This window comes from Sus scrofa, chromosome 15 (assembly GCF_054392235.1).
Source record: "Sus scrofa isolate SSC_HxYL_T2T_F1_AM1 chromosome 15, Sscrofa_HxYL_maternal_Yorkshire_Landrace_v2.0, whole genome shotgun sequence".
NCBI classification, from domain to species: domain Eukaryota; kingdom Metazoa; phylum Chordata; class Mammalia; order Artiodactyla; family Suidae; genus Sus; species Sus scrofa.
In genome coordinates this window covers 116,879,757-116,904,273 of record NC_139397.1, presented here as the reverse complement: position 1 = coordinate 116,904,273, position 24,517 = coordinate 116,879,757, and the positions used below count along the sequence as shown (strand labels likewise).

Here is a 24,517-nt window from a genome sequence, read left to right as displayed (position 1 = left end):
TAATTTGTTTTTCTTAACTCAGGGACTCCAATAAGGAGTCACATTGGGTTTGGTATGAAAAATCCTTCCATCTATTTGATTATATAGGTATTACCTTTCTCTCTATTGGTATCACTAGTAAAATGCCATGAAGTTAAAAAAAAATCTGCTAAGGGCTCACTAAAAAATTTCTGGGTTTTCAAAGATTATCTTTTAATATAAGATTCAAAGTTGTCATAGTCTTAAAAATAAAAATCATTATAAAATTTTTTTAGAAAGCTTAAAAATGGCCAGAAAAAGAAGAAAAATCTACAACATTTATTCACTCTAATTAGTTTTGATATATGCTTATAGAATAATTTGTATTATATTACATAAGAAAAGTATAATAACTGATACATAGTGTATGCAACAAAATGGCTGCTTAAGCTTTTCATTTTCACTGATAATGTCCATAAGTATTACAGGCAATGTTAAAATATTTACCTCTGTAAAGTTTTTGTGGTTACAAAGTAATTTTAGTAAGATCCCTATTTGTATCTCTTTAATAACAAAAGTTACTTATGCAGTAGCTTTTTGGAAATTCCCCAACTTCTGCATATATCTTTGCAATTATGATTTCTCACCAAATTTCAAGATGGAGGGGGGAATTACATTCATACTCACAGATTTCTTGGGAGCAAAGATTTTAAAATGAATGCTACACAGATTATTCCAAAGTAAAGTTATTCCCATTGGAAAAGAAGAGATAATTTCTCAGGGAAAAATAATAGAAAATATAAATTTGACATTGTTGGAAGAAACATTTTAAAGATGTTGAATTTTTAAGTGTTATTTTTGCCAAATACATATGTTGCCCCAACCATTTAATTATTCAAAACTCTTAGTATCCCTGACATACCTAGATATATCACAGTTGAAAGAACAGCAGAGAATCCATAACGGAAATATGTAACCTATGGTAGTTCATTGAAATAGCTAATCATTAGCTGTTGTTTTCCTTTCATCTGTGAAATGTAAGACCTTGAGGATTTTGTCTCCTAGGTCACATCTCAGTCTTTTATCCTATAATTCCATGAAATGTCTTAAATAATAATCCTCATCTTCATCATCTGTTTCTTATGATATTTCCACCTACAGTTATAACCCCATACTCACTTCTCCCTGTAGCATTTCTGTTCTCTGGTGTCGGTCCTCAGTTAAGTAGATAGCCCATGAATGTTTAAATGTATAATTTAATTGTGATCTGTAAAGATGATAAGATGCCACCCCCCATAAAGAAAATAAAAAATATGGATGTCAACATGTACTAATAGAGAATCAGAAATGAAATTTCTCTCTTTGAAAGTTCTTTCTTGTCATCCTGAGTTTTCACCTAAGATTCAATTGGTCTTTAGATTTTCTCAGGGTTTTTTTTTTTTCTTTGTTCTTTTCCATATACCTTTGTTCTCTATTTACTGCCCGTTTATAGCACAAGGGCTCGGCTTGCAATTAGTTTAGCTCCTCCAATATACATTTGACTTTTACCACCAACGTTCTTACCAGCCCTTGTGTCAGCTTTATCTTCCTACACCCACAAGCTGGTCCTGTTTGCTTGCCCTGTGATGCATGGGCAATGTGGGGACCCAACACGTAGGGAGAAAGACATAAGAGTGCAACTTTCTTGCGGTTTGTGTAGAAGACTGGAGATTAGGAAATTTGGCATTTTTAAGCTGGATTCTGCCAGATACATGATTTGTCAAATATAATTTTAAAGTTTATGCAAGTATCCTTTTCCTCCCTCCTTTGCAACAGCTATAAATGATCAGCTAACGTACCTCAATATCAGGATAATACTAATTTACTCTAATAAATTCACCAGGTCCTCTCTAATGCTTCCTAAATCCCATCAAAGGACAAATGTTACTATAAAGAGTGACTTGGGGAAAAAAGTGCTGGTCATAGTTGATTTCAAGTACTCTGTTTAAAATTATGTCAATGTAATTCTTGAGTGTTGCTTTTTCAGTGGGAGTTGTATCATAACAAGAAGTTACTTCACCTTGATTAAATCTAGTCCTGGTAGCCATATTAACTAAGAAGATATATTTAAACAAATTGTCTAAGCATTAACAAGGCTTCATAATATTTCTATGCTTCAAATAAAAAGAAAACATACTCCTTTTGTTTCTTTGACCTATGACTAGGAAAAAAAGTTTGATGGAAATACTGATGACTTTAGCTTTCTGAACCTAATTCACAGGCAATGTTTAGAAGGGAAAGTAAAATGTCCATTGTCTGAGTGGTAAATAAAAATAGGAACTTTTAAATTATGAATTGGGTTAACATCTGTTGGGCAAACTGTTTGCTTAGCCTTATTTTAACATTTCACTTCCCTCACTACTCCCTCTGTCTCCCTTGCACATCTGGGAATGTGGTGAGAATACCGCAGAGGCAATTATAAAGCCAGAGTCCAGTTAAGGACCCTGAATTTTCCATTTTTAGCCTCTGCTGCAATGTAAGGATGTCCCAAGAGTGGCCTGTGTGGGCTCCACAGGAAGAAAGATCTTGATTTAAAATACAAATTAAACCAAAGTCGCAACAAAACAAAAGAAAGACTTTTAAAAGACCAATTAACACAAAGCAAACGGAACCATAAAGAGTTCATCTTAAACATGCTATTAAAGATGCTGAAATATTTTTATTTGAAGAAGAATATATCATCTATTAAGGAGAAATATTTTAGAAACAAGAGTTAAAAGTTAAAACATTCTAGTGGTAAGTGGTTCAAACAGGCAGAATATAGAAATTATTAAGGACAGATGCTTTGATAGAAAACAACTCCTATCCTGGCTCTGCCACTTCTTGGTGTTGCAGGGAACAGATCAGGTAATTTCTTTAAGCCTCAGTTTCTTCATTTATAAAATAGGGGTCTGAGAATTATGATGAGGATGGCATTAACGCATAGACTTATTGGAAGATTAAATGCAATTATCCATACATATGCTCATCACAGTGCTTAGCATGTGATAAATGACCTATTACTAATAGCCAATAGCCATAATGAGATTGTTGAAGAAGGACCATGATTACTGATGATATATGGTAGCATCAAAAAATATATATGTATATACACACAGGAGTTCCTGTTGTGGCTCAGCAGATTAAGAATCAGACTAGTATCCATGAAGATGTGGGTTCCATCCCTGGCCCTAGCTCAGTGGGCTAAGAATTTAGTGTTGCCATGACCTATGGTGTAGGTCGTAGATATGGCTCAGATCTGATGTGGCTGTGGCTGTGGCATAGGCCAGCAGCTGCTGCTCTGATTTGACCCCTAACCTGGGAATTTCCATAGGCTGCAATGGTGGTCCTAAAAAAAAATTTTTTTTAATAAAATCCTAATAGAGAAACTGTGACAATGATTTTTTTTATTACTCAAATGAATTTATCACATCTGTAGTTGTATAATGATCATAACAATCCGATTTCACAGGATTTCCATCCCACAGCCCAAGCACATCCCCCCACCCCCCAAACTGTCTCCTCCAGAGACCATAAGTTTTTCAATGTCTGTGAGTCAGCATCTGTTCTGCAAAGAAGTTCCGTCTGTCCTTTTTTCAGATTCCACATGTCAGTGAAAGCATTGGATGTTGGTGTCTCATTGTATGGCTGACTTCACTCAGCATGATAGTTTATAGGTCCATCCATGTTGCTAAAAATGCTGGTATTTCGTTCTTTTTGATGGCTGAGTAATATTCCATTGTGTATATGTACCACCTCTTCTGGATCCACTCCTCTGTCAATGGACATTTAGGTTGTTTCCATGTCTTGGCTCTTGTAAATAGTGCTGCAATGAACATTGGAGTACATGGGTCTTTGTGAGTCGTGGTTTTCTCTGGATAGATGCCCAGGAGTGGGATTGCTGGGTCAAATGGTAGTTCTATGTTTAGTTTTCTGAGGCATCTCCATACTGCTTTCCACAGTGGTTGCACCCATTTACAATCCCACCAACAGTGTACTAGGGTTCCTTTTTCTCCACACCCTCTCCAGCACTTCTTGTTTGTAGACTTTTGGATGATGGGCATTCTGGCTGGTGTAAGGTGGTACCTCAGAGTGGTTTTGATTTGCGTCTCTCTAATAATGAGTGATGCTGAACATCTTTTCATGTGTTTTTGGCCATCTGTATGTCTTCTTTGGAGAACTGTCTGTTTAGATCTTCTGCCCATTTTTGGATGGGGTTGTTTGTTTTTTTGGTATGGAGCTGCAGAAGTTGTTTATAAATTGTGGAGATCAATCCCTTGTCAGTCGATTCATTTGCAAAGATTTTCTTCCATTCTGTGGGTTGTCTTTTTGTGTTGTTTAGGGTTTCCTTTGCTGTGCAGAAACTTTGAAGTTTGAGTAGGTCCCATTTGTTTATTTTTCTTTTTATTGTCGATACTCTGATAGGTGGATCTGAGAAGATGCTGCTGTCGTTTATGTCAGAGAGTGGCCTATGTTTTCCTCTAGGAGTTTGATAGTGTCTGGTCTTATATCTAGGTCTTGAATCCATTTGGAGTTTATTTTTGTGTATAGTGTTAGGGAGTGTTCTAATTTCATTCTTTTCCATGTGGCTGTCCAGTTTTCCCAGCACCACTTATTGAACAAGCTGTCCTTTCTCCATTGTATAGTCTTGCCTCCTTCATCATAGATGAGTTGGCTGTAGGTGCATGGGTTTAATTCTGGGTTTTCTATCCTGTTCCACTGATCTATATGTCTGTCTTTGTGCCAGTACCATGCAGTTTTGATGACTGTTGCTTTGTAGTATAGTCTGAAGTCCGGGAGCCTGATTCCTCTAGCTCCATTTTTCTTTTTCAGGATGTCTTTGGCTAGTCTGGGTCTTTTGTTCTTCCAAACAAACTTTAAAATATTTTGTTCAAGTTCTGTGAAAAATGTCCGTGGTAATTTGATAGGGATTGCATTGAATCTGTAGATTGCCTTGGGTAGTATAGTCATTTTGATAATATTAACTCTTCCAATCCATGAGCATGGTATATCTTTCCATCTATTTGTGCCATCTTTGATTTCTTTCATCATGATTTTTATGATGAAATGGAAAGCAAAGTGACTTGCCAAATAGCAGATGATGGGGCCATTCACTGAAGAAGAACCTATCTGCTTTATTTTGACTATCTGGAATTGTCATGGTTCTAGTGTCTTTCCTGTAAGACCATTGACTGAATGAGAATGAATTCCAATAAGGCATAATGATAGTCCGTATTTTCTCAAAGACCTCAAGCAGAGCTAGTATGCTTAGGAATTAAAACTGAAGAGATAAACCATGGCGCTATCTCAAAATAAGTTAAAACACCACTCATTCCTCTCTAGTCATTCCAGTCTTATCTTCTCCAAAAATTTTCTACACAGTTCCAGTGAAAATAAAAAAATTTAAAAAAATAAAAAAAATAATAACTGACTGATTCCTGACACTCCACCATCTTGGAAGTTTTTTAAAGATGCCAAGTGTTGTCAGTATAAATCCCAAAGCATCCTACAGAGTTCTCTGGAATTGCCTCCATTACTCTAGCCTCATCTCAGATCATTCCCCTGCATGTCCCACCCTACCAATTTGTATTGGCAAGCCAACTTGTATTGGCAAATTGCCCTCGTGCCCACAAATCTCTTCTGATTCTATTACTTGACTAGCATCGCCCCCCCCCCCCACCTGTTGAAATACTCTACCTCCAGCCCTTGGCCATTAGACTTTTAAGACTCAGCTTAAGGACATTCTTCCTCTGGGAAGAATTTCCTCTCCTTACTCATGTTGCTGTCCAGCTGTTCGAAGTACCAAGGTGTGCAGTTCCCTATCCCTGTAAACTGCAGTGCAGTTCTCTTTTACATATTTGTATCCGTTGTGTTTTCTACCACTAGATTGTAAGGTTTTGAGGTCAGTAATAATATCTTGTTCTTCACTTACAGTATAATCTCAATAAACATCACATGAAGGAACGAACTCTCTATGAAGCTCTAGGCTTGCCTTTTGTATATCAATGTGAATATTCATAGTTACTGACTTTTTTTTTCCTTTGGATTAATAGCAGCCTGTTCTCCAAAAGTAAGACTCCTTGAGACTTAGGTCTTAAACACAGATATTGAAATCAAGCTTAAGAAAGTTATGATACCTGCAATGTACACCGCAGGATTTGGCAGAAGTTTGATTTGGCTTATTTAATCACAGATTCGAGGAGAATTCCAAAGATTTCATGCATTATATCTGAAAAGTCGTATAAACTTGGTTCTTATCCCAGTATTAGAGGTCTGGATTTGTTCTTTACATAAAATCAAAAAACATGTAGGATTCTTCAAGACCAGTTGGTGTTTTATTCATCATAAAGTGCATCATTCACATTTTATAAGTGTTAAGTAATATTAACAGTGAGGCTAATCAACGCCTGGTTTTAGATGTCTGTGATGAACGGAAAAATTTAACCTCTCCGTCTCCATGGGCATGTGAGTGTCCTCGCTGCTCTTGACTCGAGGATTACTTCACATGATTGAGGCGTAGACACTTTTAAAAGCAGGATTTCATGGTTTGATCACTGCCATCTCAAATTCCCTCCCAAACATCTGAAATCATCAAATTAATATATTTTCCTGCCATTTTATTGTTTTATCAAGTTATTTTAAAATAACATTAAAAATTTATTTTTATACAACCTTGGGTTACTATTCACATCTTTAGATTGGTGTTATATGTAAGTATATTCCTACATTTCTCAGGCTCCTTCAAGAAAAATAAGATCCCTTTAAATTCAAATATGTGGATACCTAAACTATAGGGACAAAGAAAGTGATTCTAAGAAAAGATAACCTAAGAGAATCTTAATTCTGTTGAGAGGGCAACTGAATACCAAGAATGGCTTATTGCTGTTGACCTGCTCCTTATATGCCTCTCATTTCGTCTCCTGTACAATACACCTCTTCATGTAGTGAATTCCATGTGCAGAAAGAAATGGGTTCAGTTCATAGGAATATAAAACTATGTCCAACTGTATTCTATAATGGGAAAATAGCCATAAATATGAAGTGAGTCAAGTCATTCAATTATTGCTCCTTTTCCTTTGAAGTAAAATGATATTTTGAAAATACAGTAGCTTATCTGTTCAGAATAAATTTGTAACCGATCAGAAAGCCATTCATTTCCTGGGAAATCTCATTTTCCCCCAATTATGCTACTCAGTGTGTTTAATCATTAACTTGAAAAGAAGAAATTCAGTTAAAGAAAAAAAGGAATTATAAGTCTTCATTGTTATTGCTAAATTATCTCTCGATTAGTATGAAAGTAAACATTAAATGGCAAAAAAAAAAAAAACAGAAATAGCATTTCCCCCCTAAAAGTAGAAGCTTAAGATCCTTTCTGCAAATTTATGTCAAATACCAAATATTTGTTTTAAATAATAAAAAATACTCCCCCATCACAATTAAAGAGCAGATTGAAATGTAGTCTTTAGAATAAGGATTTAGTTCTGATTTCTTGCTTCTTTCAATGAAATGTATCACAATTTTGAGACCCTAAAAATGTACATTTACTGAGCCTCTTAGGGTTCAAATATAAATAAAAATAATATATTCAAAGTCCAGATAAATGAATCAAACATTTATTAGTTTTGTCTTTGGATTACACATGGTTTCAGACTTGAATAAAAAAGTTTTTGCTGCATTTAAAATAGTTTATAAATGCATTTTATAAACTTGTTATTTTTGGCAAATGCCATTAGTAGTTAAAACCAAAATCAGATCTCAAGCCTATCTTGTCTTAAACAGATGACATTCTTATAATAGTAAGAAAATGATCATGAATCATATCATAAATGTGATTATAAGTCTTTTCAATTTAGATTTGAAAATTATTACGGTCAGTTTTGGGTTACCTTCTTTGCAGACACCTGATTAACTCAAGTTTAGACATAACAGTGTGGTGTTTTTGCTCACAACAGTCCTAGACACGATGGAGTATTTCAAAAAGAATAGAGCTCTTCTCTCACTATGGGGGCCTGAGAAGGACATAAATGCACACATACAAAATACATACAAAAATGTTTTGTCAAAAACCTTTATTGGGCATAAAGTTCCAGGTCCAGTGAGAATATCAGTATGAGTAAGACACACCCCTTCACTTGGGTTCAGTTTAATGGGGGAGATAAATATCTATATGGGGGTAGAAGGACATTATAAAAAACACACTTGAGAATAAAAATTCAAGGCTAATCTCTATGTGCTCTTTTAATTACTTCATTTCCACAAGCGAAACTTCCTTTGGCCTTTCTTGTCTAAATAGTGAAACAAATACCAAATTCTGCTTGTCCTTGTAGGCAGCTGGTGAGAGCTCTGAGAGGTTATGTATCAGTGTCTTTAGGTTTCCTTTTGAAGCTGGGTTTAAAGAAAAAATCCTAGACCCTAGATAGTATAAATGTTTGAAGGTAACTGAACACTTCTTTTCCTAGTTTTCCCTTTCTCATTGTTCCTGTCTTCTCTCTGAATGGTTGCTTATTATATGTATTTTTATATAGCTATATATGGAGAAGATGGGCCTGAAAGCATTTTGTGAAACGTAGTTATAAGATACCACAAAAGCCACAAGAAGAGAAAGAGTGAGCTTGAAAGAACGAAGCTAAAACTAAATTTTCACATTTTCCATCCAGTAATTTGAGTGGCTTGGTGTGATAGACAGAAACAGGTGAAAAATGCAGAGGCATTGCAGGTTTCCAGGTACACAGGAATTGTGAGAAATGGGAAGCCTGATTGAGGGAAAATCAGATTCTTAAGAGAAAAGTGAAAAAAAATTTAGATCTGTTCAATGTGGGGAAATGACAATATGTTTCATGACCCATTGCTTTTATTTTATTTAACATGATTTATTGTCATTTAGAACAATACATTCTTGTATTACTTTAGTAAGTCTCATGTGTATTCAGAAAGCCTGATTCTGAGGAACTATCTGAAAGAGACAATCCAGTGTGGGTTTATATGCCCTCCCTTTCCAAAGCTACCCCTTTTGAACTTTATTTGGAGAGGATTGTGAGTGAGTGTGTGCGGAAGAGGAGTGGATATAAATGTGTTTTTCTAAGCAATTTCCCTTTAATTAAAAATGTGTTTTGGATTTATATTTATTTACACTTGAATTATCAAAATGTTCCTTTGGAAGAATTTTTTCCCTCTGAGGCATCTTAACTCACCCTCCCGGAAGCCACATTTTGCCATAAGTAGAAAAACTCCACACCAAGAAGTTGGAGTTTTGTTCCAGACTCTAACCCTACAATTTTGTGTGGGTTTTAAACTTGGCAAAGCATATGATCCCATCCTTAATCACAATCCATAATAGTACAGTGTGTGACAGTGGGGACAGAGGAAGGACTCTCCTGAAATATACCAATAAATCTACCTGGGACAGTTGTCTGTGTATTACTGTCCCCTCAGTCCACTGATTCCCAAGGAGAATTTCTCCTCCAGACAGACCTTTCCTTACCCCCAAGATATTTGATAAACAGAGATCCCAAAGCCTCTAGCATGTATCTTGTACTTTAAAATTACAGGTCTAATTACAGAGATGCTCAGGCACTCACTACCCACCATTTGTTTTAAAGTGCAACTCACATGTCGTGCTTTGATTCTTGGGACCAGGACCATAATCCAGCTAGGAGAGTCCCACACAGCTGTCTGTCTGTATGTCCCACTGGGTTCTTTACCTGAGAAAGTTTTACTTACAACCTTGGCTTTCTCAAAGGCAGGGTGTAAAGCAGGTAAAATGTAATTTAAACATAAATCCACTAACATTGAAGATTTTTGGACTTCATCTCTTCATTGGAAAAAAAAAAAAGTCTTCTCTGAGTCATCCCAAGTGAGCCAAACATTATTTTCTCCTCAGAGGGGCTTAGCTGGAGGCCCAGTTAATCCTGACAAAAAGTCTCTTAACTTGAGTAGTTTTGCTTCCTGTAAATGTGGCACAGCCTGGCCCTCTAGATAACAATGTACTCCACCCTTGAGGATGGGCTGATGGGCCTATGGGCCGAGGCCTCTGCTTGATTGTTAACCACAATCTCTAAACCTCATGGGCCAAAGCTCAGGTCTTTTACTGCTTCTAATGGCATATGTGGAAAGTGCAAAAGCATCAAAACAATGAAAGTAATAAGAGTATCTTTAAAAGGTATTTGTTAGCACTCACCCCATGGACTTAACTATTATTTAAGAGAAACATTATAATTGTGGTGAAATTATAGATTACCGTTTTTCTCAGACTTCCTACAGTTAACCTCTACCCATTATGCTCCTATATTTGGAATAGTCCACTGAGCTACTTGGAGGAAGGCCATTAGTTTAGTCCTCGCAACTGGAGTTATAGGAGAAAAAAAAGAGAGAAACTTTTATGATAATTCTTATTTCATAAAGTGTCATGTTATTTATAGAAAAATGAGACAGTAAAGTGTGCTTTCTTTTAAATCTGGCCTTTACTGCACCCTATAATTTATGGTAATATAATAAGTGATTTGAAAATAAAGATTTGAGACAACATTTCAGCATTAGTGTTTTTAAGACAAAACAAACATTCAAAATAAAACCTAAACCACCAAAGTGAACTCTATCATTAAATGCCTACTTTTTGCTAAATTTGTAGTTATGGCAGCTCAAAATCTCAAACTCTTCAATTGTGACCTCTTGCAAAGTAAAAATAATTATATTATTTTTTGTGGAACAAGGGCATTGTGGCCCATTATTTTTTCCTCCCCGAAGTCCAAGTGGATTTGCATCAGCTGCTATTAAATGGGATTAATGAACTTAGAGGAATTTAAATAACAGTATGAGATTTCAGAGATGAACAAACTGCCTATAATATTTCAGGCTCCTGATTCTGAATTATTTCAGCTTTGTCTCCTCAAGGCTCATTGACTTTTATTCCATTGTACATTTATAAATCAGTGTGAACTTTTTAGCTTGCAAGAAATAAATTAAATTCAAACACCTCCTTTCCTGCCCATGGTATGCAATCTACTAACATACTATGGTGCCAAAAATTAATGTGAGAAATACTGTAAATAATGAATGCCAGACAGTTCAATTGAGATCGTTAATGCCATGAAACAACTCTCTCATCTTCATTCCTTATTTTCCCTGTCATTTAAGAGGAGAACACTGCACGTCTCAAGGCCCATGAGATGGGGGTAGAATTAGGAAGGGGAGAAATTCCCTAAAATTAAGGACATAAAACAGGATTTCCTTCACCCCTACATCCCCACTCCCCATGTCCTTGTCTGGGTGGGCTACTCTAAAATGTTTTTACAACATTCTATGCCCATTTTACCTTTGTACTCTTAAGTTTTCTTACTTGCTTTCTAGATATTTGATTTTAGTCCAAAAGCCTCTTCTCATTATGAGGGAAAAAAGACTCTGCTTCTTACCCCATCTTTAGGACTAAAGTTGTTTCTTCTTGTTTGTATTTAGCAAAAAAGTAAAACAAACAAAAACCCCTTGTTTACAAATCAATTTAAATTTTTAGTTTTTGTATGGGGTCTAAAGAAATTCTTGCATCATCTTAAAATTCAGTATTAATGATCACATTTCTCCACTAAAATCTCTTTTAAGCCAAAAGTTCTGCTTCCTCCTCTTGAGGTGTACAAGAAATTCTATTGAATTAATTTGAACTGGAAAGGATTGGTATGGTATAGTTGTTCTCAGATTTGAGCACATGCCAGAATCATCAGGAGGCTTATTAAAACCCAGATTTCTGGGCTGAACCCTCTTGGTCAGAGATGTAGACTTTCTAAGAGATCTTGCATTTCTAAGAAATTTACGAATTTTGCTAATGCTGCTAGTCTGGGAACCACATGCTGATAACCGCAGGGGGGCAGGTAGCTTTGAAGGACTCTCAACTTCTTGTTTCCCCACACTGAAATGTGTGAAACGTCTGTGACATAAGATTAAAGAAAATCTTGTCCTCTGTCATTACATTTGGAGGACATTTCAAAATTTTTGAGGTAGCATGAATAAGAATCAAGTACATTTTATTGGTTCATCATCCTATCATTTCAATAAACCAGTAATCTCACTGGTGTAGAGGCCTGTCTGTTTAATGTAGTATTGTAGGGAAAAAACAACAACTCTTAAGTTTTTCACCACCTTAAAGAATTTGCTCAATTATAGAGTTCTTTTGATGCAATACCCTTGCTCTCTGGTTTTGTTATTGTTTTATGTTTAACGAATCTTTTGTGTGTGTTTCAGTATTTAAAAGCAGGCAGATGTGAGGAGATATTAATATTTGCACCACCCTTTAAGGTATTACACAGTTTTGTAATAGATGTCCCAAGTAATAAACCTAGTCTAACAAATTTTGAAGAAGCTAGTTCAGTGTTAAGGACTCGGCTTCTGCATCGGGAATGCAGACTATGCCTGGTTGTTTCAGGCCTCAGCCAAACAGAGTCTCTGGGTCCTGCAAAGTCATGTTCTCCATTGTTAACAATCCCTGACTTAATTTAATTCACCTTCATGAGCTGCTTTGTGGACACCGCCTGTCACTAATTTGATCGCAAATACCAGGACTAGCTCTGTGAACAGGCATAGTCTAACTCCTCCACAGGCAGTACAATGAATTATCCAAACAACCCTGGATTAGGCCTGTGTACATCCCAATTTATAAGATTAGTAACCTTTCGTGACATTCACTGAGCTTTCATGACATTCACTCAGTAGGCTCCTAAGATGCGAGCTCTATTTCCTCAGTTGTTAAGTCAAGTATCCTTTTGGATCGAAATGTCTGAAATGGCACTGTCCATTCAAGATATTGGATAACACACAGGTGCTTCTTGGAACCATCTACAAAAAGAATCAGCCAGTCGTTACTGGCATCAGACATAGAAGAAGGGCCAAACCTTAGCAGAAATTTAGGAAAGGGACCACGAGTGAATCCACGGTCATACAAAGGCTCTGAAGGTTATTTGTATGGAATTTTGTGAAGCAAAGGACTGAAAATGTTGTCAACAGACATAGACCCCATAGACCCCCAAATCACTTTCTCACTCTTTACCTCACAATTAAGTTGTGTTCAAAATGGTCAAATCGTGAGGACCCTGAGATGGTCCCTTAAAGTCTCACTACTCAGTGCAGTCAGCAGGTCTGTGGCTCAAGCATCACCTGGAAGCCTATCAGAAATGCAGACTCTAGACAATTCACAATCTTCATGTTAACAAGATCCCCAGTAATCTATATGCATAGCATAGTTTAAGACGTGTGTTCTAAAGCATTTGTTCTTAAAATGTGGGCCACAGACCACCTTACCAGCACCACCTGGGTTGCTTCTTAAACGTTCCTGTTTTGCTCACCATCTGGGTCCCATTTAGACCTCCTTAATCAGAATTTCTGAATGTTATGCCCAAGAATTTGCATTTTAAACAAGTACTGTAGGTCCTTGATGCTCCAAATGTGGTCCAAAGACCCCGATAGGTTCAGCATCATCTGGGAGCTTATTAGAAATCCAGCTCTCAGGCCCCACCTGCAACCTGCTGAATCAGTACTTGCAGTGTAACAAGATCCCAGGTGGTCCCTATGCACATTAAATTTTGAAAATTATTGCTCCAGGTGATTCTTGTACATACTAAAATCTAAAAAACACTATTCTAAGATGCATAATATTGTGGCAGGCATGAAGGGAAAAAAAGCTTAATGATGTTCAGTCTCCTGTAGCTTTAAAATGCACAAAAAGAACTGGACATCCAGGCCCACTCCTAAAAATCGCAGAGCCTGGGACAAGTATACAACTGAGGTCCATGTGTCTAAACATTTAAGAGTTTTCAGTCAACCTTAAACAACTGTAAAATAAAATCTTCTCTGACCTACTTGGAAAATGTTTCCATTCTATTACCTGGAAGGCAGGATATTAGGATCTTTAGACTCTTGGATTTCTGTGCTAGAATGTGATAGGGCAGAGAAAATCCAGTCTTAACTCCTGGTCTGCCATCTGTGCCCTTTCTCCTGACAGCCCTGGCTCTATCCCACACCATGAGGCCCCAGGTGCACTTTGTGGACACCCCTTGACAACACCTGGGCATCGCTAGAGGTATGGACCCTGGCTCCATGGTCTTTGCTCAGAAGAACAGACCCTGGAAAGAGGACTGTGCATGGCCTGGAAGTGGCACAAAGCCTTTTGGGAAGGCAGTTCCAGCTTCAGGTACTCCAGGCATCCTTAGAGGAGAAGACATGAGCTTTGGGTGGTATGGGTGGTTTGGGTCCCTTTGCAAAGAAGACTCTTTACCCTGTGCAGAAGTCTTAGAACAGAGCTAGCCATGGGATCCAGGCAAGGGCGTGTCTTCCTTTAGTCTAAGGGTAATACTGCTGGCAATGCTAGATGCTGGTAATGCTCTGAATTTATCATAAGGCCATTCACAAGGAAGAATCTATCCAAGAACATGGAATCTAAACTTAGGTCTAGCTAGGTTCATATCTTAGATCCACCATTTACTCTGTGAGACATTGAGCAAGTTATTACGTTCCATTTTTGTTGTCAAGAAATGAAGGTAATGATAAGAACACCTCATAGGATTATTGTGAGAATGAAATAAAAATGTTCCTTTGAGGAATTCCCGTCATGGCTCAGCAGTTAATGAACCTGACTAGTATCCATGAGGATGTGGGTTTGATCCCTGGCCTCACTCAGTGGGTTAATGGTCCAACATTGCTATGAGCTGTGGTGTAGGTCACAGATGTGGCTCAGATCCTACATTGCTGTGTCTGTGGTATAGACTGGAGGCTACAGCCCAGATTTAACCCCCAACCTGGGAACCTCCATATGCTATGGGTGTGGCCCTAAAAAGACAAAACAAAACAAAAACAAACAAAAAAAACCTTCCTTTAAAGCAATCAGCACAATGCTAAAAACACAGCAACTCTCAATAAATTCCAGATTATCATTATAGATTATTATTTTCCCAACATTGCTACTTAGGCATAATTTATACTGACAAAAGCATTTTAATGTATGTAAGTCACCACTTAGGAGAATTCATGTTTTAAAGGTGTTTAAGAGAGTTCATTTCTCTTTCAAGAAGCCTAATTTTAAGACAAGTGGGAAAGACAAAGACAAATGATATCTTCGGGGGAGGGCAGGGTCAAAAGAAGATAATTGGGTGCATTTTATTTGTTTTTACATGTTTGAGAATAAAGCCTTCATCAATGCACATTCATTGAACACTCACCACTTTGTTTAAAATTTGGCGGTAGCTATTAAATTTGAAAGATGAGGGGAAAGATTCAGAGGAAAAGAATAAGAAAAAGAAGTATAAATGGTATAGTAGTATCCCAGGGAAATAGCTTCTGACCCTGTACTGGTAAAATTACGGGACTTTCCGGAAGATATTTCCAATTAATTGTGTTTTCTCTGTAGAGAATAAACAAGTCATCTGATGATGTGAATCGGGTGAAAATGGAGCAAGGACCAAGAGAAGATCTACATCACCTTAGGCATGAAAGAAAGTGAAATAACCTAGCAGGTAAATACATTTTGGACCTGGTTATCTGGGGATATGGCTGGGTGGGCAAGCTTTTTTATGACATTGATTGTGTAGATAATTGCCTCATATTTCCACTGTCTGGGTAGATAATACTTAAGGATTTTAGATGTTTCCCTAGAGCTATGAACTGTCACCATAGTTCATGCCTCACAATAGAAACTGAACAAGCCTTTTTGGAAAGAGAGAAGAAATGTTTTGCATCAAACCTCATGACGTGCCATGCTGCTAATGCGTTTTGAATTCCACACTCCAAAACATCTGGCAAGACTCCTATGATTCATACATCCATTGAGAGCTTGAAGCTCCAAATTTAGTTAAATAAATTGTTAAGAATGTGTTTTTATTATATAAACTTGAGCTCCAAATAAGTCCAAATATTCTTGGAAATTTCAAACATGAATCCCATAAATAGTTCTAGATTTTGACTGTAAAGGTCTTAAGGGCTAAACAATTATTTAACACTCGTTTTAGTACAAGAATATACTATTGAATTGTTGCTTGCCTTTACCCATTGTGAACAATTTTAGTCATTGATATTTCAATAATTGGTACTTAGCATGGCTATTTCTACCCTACGAGGAAATATGTATACACTCAAAATATTTTGCTGTGTTTTGAGTAAATTTTAAACCTTGAAACTGCTGGCAACATGCCTAGAGTAATTGTTTCCTAGTGAAACATTTTCCATAACAATAATTAAATTTGAATTTATGAAAGTGTTAAGGATATTTTACATTAAAATTATAATTAACTACAAGGAAGCTAATTTTAAATTTCCTCTCAATGCTCTAATTTATACATTATTTTGAATTCATTTTTCCCAGTACCTAAAGCAGTGCTTCCTAAACTTTAATGTGCACAAAAATCCCCTTGAATATCTGGATAAAACGTAAATTCAGATTCAATGGGTCTGGGATGGGACCTGAGACTCTGCATTTTTTACACACTCCTTGTGATGCCACTGGTTTTGAAGAACTCACTTTGAGGAGCAAAGATCTAGCATCTTTCAGAATGTGCAGCCTACAGGTAGTTCAGCGAATATGTTTGGGATCTGTCCTCTAGCCAAATAAAGAGAAAAGCAATTCTATAGTTTAGAATTGTTCCAGTCAATTTTGTTGATTTGGATACTTTTTTCTGGAAATGGCAACTTCAGGTAAGCATTATTGAGCCTCGGACTGTCATGTTTTACTGTTATTATGTACTGTATTCATAGTAATCAGAAAACTCTCTAGGCATTCTATCTGCTGGGTAAGCAAGCTGCTCCTTCATAGAGAGGCTACTCAGAGGGAAATGAATTCAATACAGTGTCCAAGATAATGCACATTATTTTCTTTTGTGAGATAAGTGTAAGGGTGTTCTGTGAATTCCTAGAAATATTTTTAGAACTGTTTCTCAAAGACTAATCAAAACGATATTTATAGTCGTACCTGCAAACCCTTGTATTATACGGCCCCTGGCTAACTCTCCAACTTCTAATACTTCTTCCCCTGGGGAGTGGCTGTGGCCTGCTTTCAGCTTCTCTAGTGTGTCTGGGGCCTTTGTACACACTGTTTCCTTTGCTTTGCACTCTTTGCACTCTCTCTCCACCCTGAATTTCCAGCACCCAGTTAATTCCTACTTATTCCATACACGTGTGTGTGTGTGTGTGTGTGTGTGTGTATACAAAAACACACATTCTACTTATACTGTACTTAAAGCTCAAAGGACTCATACAACTCCATAGCAGAAAAACCCAAACAATCCAATGAAAAAATGGGAGGGAATCTGAATAGACATTTTTCCACGGAAGGCATACACATGGCCAACAGGTCCAGGAAAAGGTACAAAACATCACTAAATCATCAGGGAAATGCAAATAAAAACCACAACGAGATAGTATCTCACACCTATCAGAACAGCTATTATCGAAAAAGACAAATAACAAGTATTGGCGAGGATGCAGAGAAGAAGAAACGCCTGTGCACTGTTTATGGGAATGTAAATTGGTATAGCCACTATGGAAAACAGCACGGAGGTTCCTCAAAAATCAAAAGTAGAATCACCAAATGATCTGCTGGTGATCATTTCTCAGCATGTATAAAAACCAAATCATTATGTTGTACACCTGAAACTAATATAATGATATATGTTAATTACACTTCAACCCCCCCACCACATGGATGCTCCCCAAGGGTTTCCCTGAGACCCCAGTTAATGGTAAATTTCTCCTAGAACCTTACATCTTTTTCCAAATCAGTTAACATAATTAGCAACTATATACGTGTTTCTTTGCTCAAGTATTTACTGTCTCCCACTAAAATAAAAGCTCCATAAATATAGGAACTGGGTTTGTTTTGCTCTTCCTGGTGTCTCCAGGCCAAGCACGGTTCCTGGCATATAACTGGGCTCTCTCAGAACAAACAAGCGAGGAAGGAAAGCCTGATTATTTCCTTCTTACTGATACATATGCTTTGCCCGTGTATGGAGCCCACTGACAGACATTCGTAAAGCTCTTACGATGGTCAGGGAAGAGTCTTAAGGCACCCATTACCCCACCATTCTAAGATGGTTATTAGCATAATAGAATTCTAGAATGCAGGGACTCTAAGGGATCTAAATTTACAGGAGGAAAATCTGAGGAAGAGGGAGAGTGACTTGCCTACTGCTCTTCATCTAGTTAGTGTCCAAGGGAGATGAGCCCTTAGATCCCTTGTCCCCCTTGTGATCATCCCATAGCACACGTATGCATTTATATCGCTGAGGAAATGTTTGCAAACACAGCACAAAGGATATTTGATCCAGCTTCAGTTCTCCCTGGATGTTGAACTATATAATTATGAAGTACACAGCCTATGACAAATACGCAGGTATAAAGTGGATTTAGACTATCAAAATCAGACATCAGCATTTTCCCAATTGTATGTCTTTTCAAAATTCTTTCCAGACTAAATCTCTTTACTCTCATCAATCCAGAACTTCTATAGCTTTATATATATTGTTACCATCCAGAATTGGTTTTAATCTCCTTTATATATTTTTGATGCCTGGATTATCTATCTTTCTTATGGGTTAAGAGTTCCTTTTAAATTATTAATTCCTAAGGGCCGGTGGCCGGGGGGTGGGGTATATTGACGATTCCTCCTATAACCTCACACATTCTGTCAAAATAAATATTGTTCACTGACTTGGGCCCCAGAAAAATGAAGATCAAAAGGTATAACTTTACCTGAGAGTAGCATTCATTTATTTGTCCCATCTTTCAAAGAAATTTCCTAAATTTGACATTTATATTCTGTACCAATTACTTAATTCCTGACTCATTTTAACATCCTCAGAAACTCCACCTCCCCTATATAAAATGAAATAAGACATCATGCAGTAAAGCCTATTAGTATCAGTAGTTACTTCTGATAATAAGTATTCAGAAGGCTCAAAGATGCTGACGAGGGAAACACACGAGTTCCACATATGAAAAGCCTTGAAGGAATTTGCCAATGCTTCAAATGTCACTCCCTGACAACCTAATATTAATGAATAAATGTCTTGAGGGGAATTCTGGATTAAGTGATAGTTTTTATTAATTTCTCAAACTGCTTTGGCCTGGTGAACCATGGGCTTTGACTACAGAAGGTAGGGAGCATGGGCTCCGGCCCAAACGCTGTCAAAGATAAGAAATGGCTCCGACAGACATCAATCTGTTACTGTTCACAGGGCTGTCTCTTCCACTCCTTCTCCTTCCAGTTATTAAGCAACAGTGTCAGTCATGGGCCCGATCCTCTTTTCTCTTTTTATTAATGATTTAACATGGATATGTCATTACTGCTCTATACATCTTTATGCAGATGGCACGACTGTGCATTTTAATGGCAAATCTGTTTCTCACTTAACTACTGAACTGCAAAAAGACTTTGGCAGACTGGTTCCAGGAAAACAAACTGGTTTTAAAAGCAGCAAAAACTAAAACAATGGTTTTTGGCTCTACTGCTCATCGGCGCTTGAATAGTGATTACTTTAAAAGCCAGAATGATTTGAGAAAATGGCTTATTAGAGGCAATTTTCAAATATTAGGTTGAACTTGAGTATATTATATTGTTTTTTTGAAAAGTTAGAAGGTGGGACTCTAGAAAGAATTTCCTTAGCTTTAAGCTAGAGAGATTTTTAAACTAGGTGTAATATTTCTCATTTACTAATTAATACCATGGTAATTTCTCTTTTCTTCAGTTTTCTAAAGACCAACCCCTAAAAATGAATTGATCTTAAAAATCATATTGTTTAATGTAGGCACCCAATGGATAGAAACTACATCTGCTAATATAATTTCTAAGGATGGAAAACACCTGAAACAAATATGATTTGGGGCTGATTTCAGTTATATAAAGTAAGTCATGGGAGTTCCCATTGTGGCTCAGTGGTAAGGAATCCTACTAGTATCCATGAAGACGTGGGTTCTATCCCTGGCCTTGCTCAGTGGGTTAAGTATCTGGCATTGCCGTGAGCTATGGTGTAGCTTGCAGACGTGGCTCTGATCCTATGGTTACTGTGGCTGTGGTGTAAGCCAGCAGCTGCAGCTCTACATTCGACCCCTAGCCTGGGAACTTCCATACGTTACATATGTGGCCTTAAAAAGCAAAAAAAAAAAAAAAAAGTCATATATTCTAATGTATATAAAATGATTTTAAGATTCCATGCTTTGAAACATCAATCCATAACTGTGCACTTTTTTCCCTGTCTCTCTTTCTCTCCCTCTTCCAACCCTATATTCAATATATAGTATATATATTTCAATAGAATTTCTTTAAAATCCATAGTTTTTCTTGACTATTACTTAGTCTGTGTTCATTTTAGCTATTTTTAAAGAGCATTGATTGTTAAATAATAATAGTCATGTATGCTCACTGTATAAAATACAGGAAAAAAAAAAGAAATGGAAAACTTTGCATAATCTCACCATCCAGAAGGGCTTTTATTTTTCTTTATTTCTTGTGTAGTCTATATAATCAATAAGATGCTCAAAAATAATATCATAAAAAATAGCTAATACTTGAAAGAGCATTGGTCATCATTTAGCCCAGAGATTTTCTAACTTGTATTAATTTTGTGATTCTTTCATTATCCGAAAATTCAATATGCAAAATAAATCAAATAGGATCTGCCCTAGTGAGAATAGGAAAACCAAATCTGCTTTTTCTTTTCCTTCTTCTCTTCTCCTATTTTCCAGAACAGCAGTTTGAAGTCAGCTTTCTAGCTCAATTCCCTTATTTTACAAGTACAAAAAAACTATTTTCAGAGTGGTTACTGACTTGTCCAAGATCACACAGCTAATAAAAGAAAAAAAGAACTCTGCCAGCTGTGTGTCAAGTTTTAATCAAAGCTTTGGATTCAGACAGGCTCCTTACTCCAAGAGCACCTGCCATAATATGGAGGACCAATTACTGCCAGAGGGAACCGGTGACAGAAGCACAAAAGAATGGGACCCAATTCAGTTCAGTTGATTTAACTTGAGAACAAAAACTTCCAAACCAAAATCTAGTCTTGTATAGGTATAGGCTGAAAACTACCAAATATTTTTACTGTTTTCTTCCAGTCTTTGTCTAGCTTGTAATAAATGAAATTAACATTCCCGGGGTCAGGGTCCATAAATTGCACTAGAAGTTGAAGACACTGACCATTTTTGGAAACATTTATACTTATTGTAGCCTGACTTAGCAGAAAGCCAAGAACATCCTGAGATTGCATAAAAGGTCCACTTCCTCTTTTTTTCTCCTTTTGATCTTGTGTATAGTATTGGCAATACTTTCCTCTTTCAAAAACAAATGAATAATAATGGTCCCCAATGAAATCTCTTCAAATTAATAAATGTGCGTGAGTGCACATGCACGAGAGAGAAGTGAGGGAGAAAACACACATGCAGAGTATATGCTAATGGAAATGAAATTGCTAGTGAATGAATAGTGCAATGCACACATATTCTATAAAGTCAAAGTACTGTCAGGCTGAAGTATGTGACTTTAAATGCTGGAAAATAATGCCAAGCAGAAAGCAAAAATCCCTTAAGGCTTCCCACAGAAGACTAGTCACCTAGTACAGCACATATAATTAAAGTGTGTTAAGATCACAGATCTTAAAGCATGTGAATTTCATTCCATTGACAGGTGAGTACTAATATCTCTGAAGATGAAAACAAAATTAGTGCTTGCTTAGGAAAAAATTGGAAGTGGATAATATATTAAGACTTCTAGTCTAATAGAAAATGCATCAATCCTTACCCACATGGTGGCCGAGAACTCTCTTTTTCACATCAACTACCCCAGCACGTGCATAGTGGAATCTATAATCGTAAATTAGGAAGGAGTTGTTTCAAGTACCGTGTATGTATTTTTAGAGCATCACTGAAAGCATTTTTTCATGACAAAGTGTAATGTCATTTTTGTTTTATCATAAATAAAGGGAATGCAGGATAAAATCTTGGCACAGGGGTACCTGCCCAAAGTAAATGTTTGAATTTATCATAAGTGATTGATTACCGTTATTAGGATTCTCTGATCCACTGAGTTAGTTGGTCACATCTTTTTATAGGCTATGTTGACTTCTTTTCCTTCATTCTCCTCCAACCTGTGCCACAAAAACTATCTACACAGGTAGATAAATCTCAAGGGATTGATACTATGATGAATTGGTTTTACAAAATGCTTAAGTTTTTTTTTTTTAATTTTCACTTATAAATCATCCTCTCTGTTGTGGAAGAAAATGATTGATAGGATCTGATATGCTATGATAGTAAACTTTTCTTTAAAAAAGTTTGGTAATTCATCAAACATTTTCAGTTGATTTATTTAGCACCTACTGTGGCCAGCCACTGTGGGCACAAAGGACCCAGCAACAAACAGAACAGATTAAGCCCTTGTCCTCACTAAGCTCACCTTTTAGTGCAGGGAGTGACAAGCCAGCCAACAAGTATATCCATAAGATGCCAGATGGTAAGTGCTATAAAAAGATTAAGGAGTATAAGAGCAAAGAGAGTGAGTCATGGTGGCTCAATTATTATGTATTGGTCAGATGGGTCAGATTTCTGAAATAGATGGAGCCAAGGCTAGATTAGGGAAAACAAAGGATACATAATTTCATTAATATCTGAAGAAATTAAAATTTAAAACGACAAAGGAAACAATGTGAAAGAGTGGTTTCCGAGGAAGTATACTTTGTTGACAATAGAAATTTGAATTCAAGTTCTAAATTTTGAGAGTTGGTTCTCATAAAAGAGTCTAATTCCAGACTTTTTAAAATGCTGGAGTAATCGTCATTTTGGAACAAGGAGATAATATAATAGTATTAGCAATGCTGTTCAAAGGAGAGTGCATGTAAGTGTGTATGTGCTTCATCTACAGGGTTTCTTGTTTCTCAGTTTTGAAAATCATCCCAGGTATCAGTGATGCCTTCTGAAACCAAAGAGTTGCCTGCTTTTATGGTGAGGAAATTGCCATCCTGAAAAAGCCTCTCTGAACATTCACCCTCTTTACTCTTTCCTATCCACAAATGAAGGGTTATGCATTAATATATCATTTTCAGTGCTAGGTTTGCCTGGTATTTAACCCTCAGTTTCTTAAAGTGAACATTTATTTTTAAAATGAGCTGGACAACATACTTGGAGGATAAATTCAGAAAGGCAATCAAATACATCATTGAACACAATTAGTTAATACTTGCTACTAGAAGTTATTGCTAATCATATTTTATGTTATAATTAAATAATGTGCATATACTTAAAAAATATAGTTATGTATATTCTCACTCTATAAATTTTCTTTTTGATTGAGAAACTATTGTAGATGTTAAATTTATGATTTATCCTAGCAGACAGAAAATAGGATTCATGTTTAATTTTAATATATCAATTTATTATATGTACATATTAGTCTAGACCCATATAGTTATTAAGTCATCTGAATTACATATACATTTGGTTTTACTTTTACAAGAAACACCATGAACTGTTATTTTGTTGTAGCTAAGGCTTGTGACATAGATACCATCAATATCTACTGAGCTCATCTTTAAAAGATCTGGATTTATGACATCTCTGGAGTGAGAGTCACACTGGCCACCATCCAATCGAGGCATTAAAATTTAGAGGTGGATCCTTCAAAATGAGAGAATACAACCCTCTTTATGTTTAAATTGTTTTATTAGATAATGTGTTGATACCACAATATTTCAATTCAGGTAGACGGCATTTTAATTAATAAATGGGTTTAAATACCTATAAATTTTAATGAAGATAAAATCCACCCTTGAGCTAGATGCATCTTAGCCAGACTTCAAATGAAGTAGGTCCTTGAACCAGACCTTGTATCAGCACTTATGCTGTTTTAACTGGAGACTTGCTTAAATGTATAAGCTTGAGAAACTTTCTGCTTTGGGCCTCAGTAATCTCAGCAAGTAAAACAGAATTCAGTATACCTGAAGTTGACTTCAGACTGGAGTTCCCTGGTGGCTCAGTGGATTAAGGACCTGGCATTGTCACTGCTGTGGTGCTGGGTCTGATCCTTGGAACTTCCGCATGCTTCAGGAAGCATAGCCAAAAAAAAAAGAAAAAAGAAAAAGAAAAGACACAATACAAAATCTCAAATACCAATGTGTTAGAAATGTCTAGTCCTATGATATCTCTACCATTACTCCAAACATAGATAGATTTTTCTCAGTCTTCTAGTACAAAGCAGCATGAAAAGTACTAATTCTCAGAAATTCTTGATTGACTGAGTAGAATATGTATGATCTTGCAGAGAATTAGTACAGATCTTTCATAGGGGCTAATTTACCTAAACTCCTGTGGTTGGAAGGAAGAAACTTTTGTACTGCTCAAGTGGCCATTTTTATTAGTTTAATTCATCACTTACATCAAATGGGCTTCAGTTTTCTCAACAACAGTTAAGAAAATAAGGGGATTAGATTCATCACTAAGATTTTTTTCAACTCAAAGATCTCATAACTTTTATATTTCTGAGTCCTATGTAGATGCCCATTATTCCTTAAAGAAGAATTACATTTAAAAATTT

The 24,517-nt window shown here is 36.5% G+C and overlaps 1 protein-coding gene across 2 annotated transcripts in view; it reads right to left on the bottom strand.

Moving 5' to 3' along the window:
* PLCL1 (phospholipase C like 1 (inactive)) overlaps positions 1-24,517 on the bottom strand; it is a 958,345-nt gene that overhangs the window by 32,193 nt on the left and 901,635 nt on the right. The window lies entirely within an intron of this gene.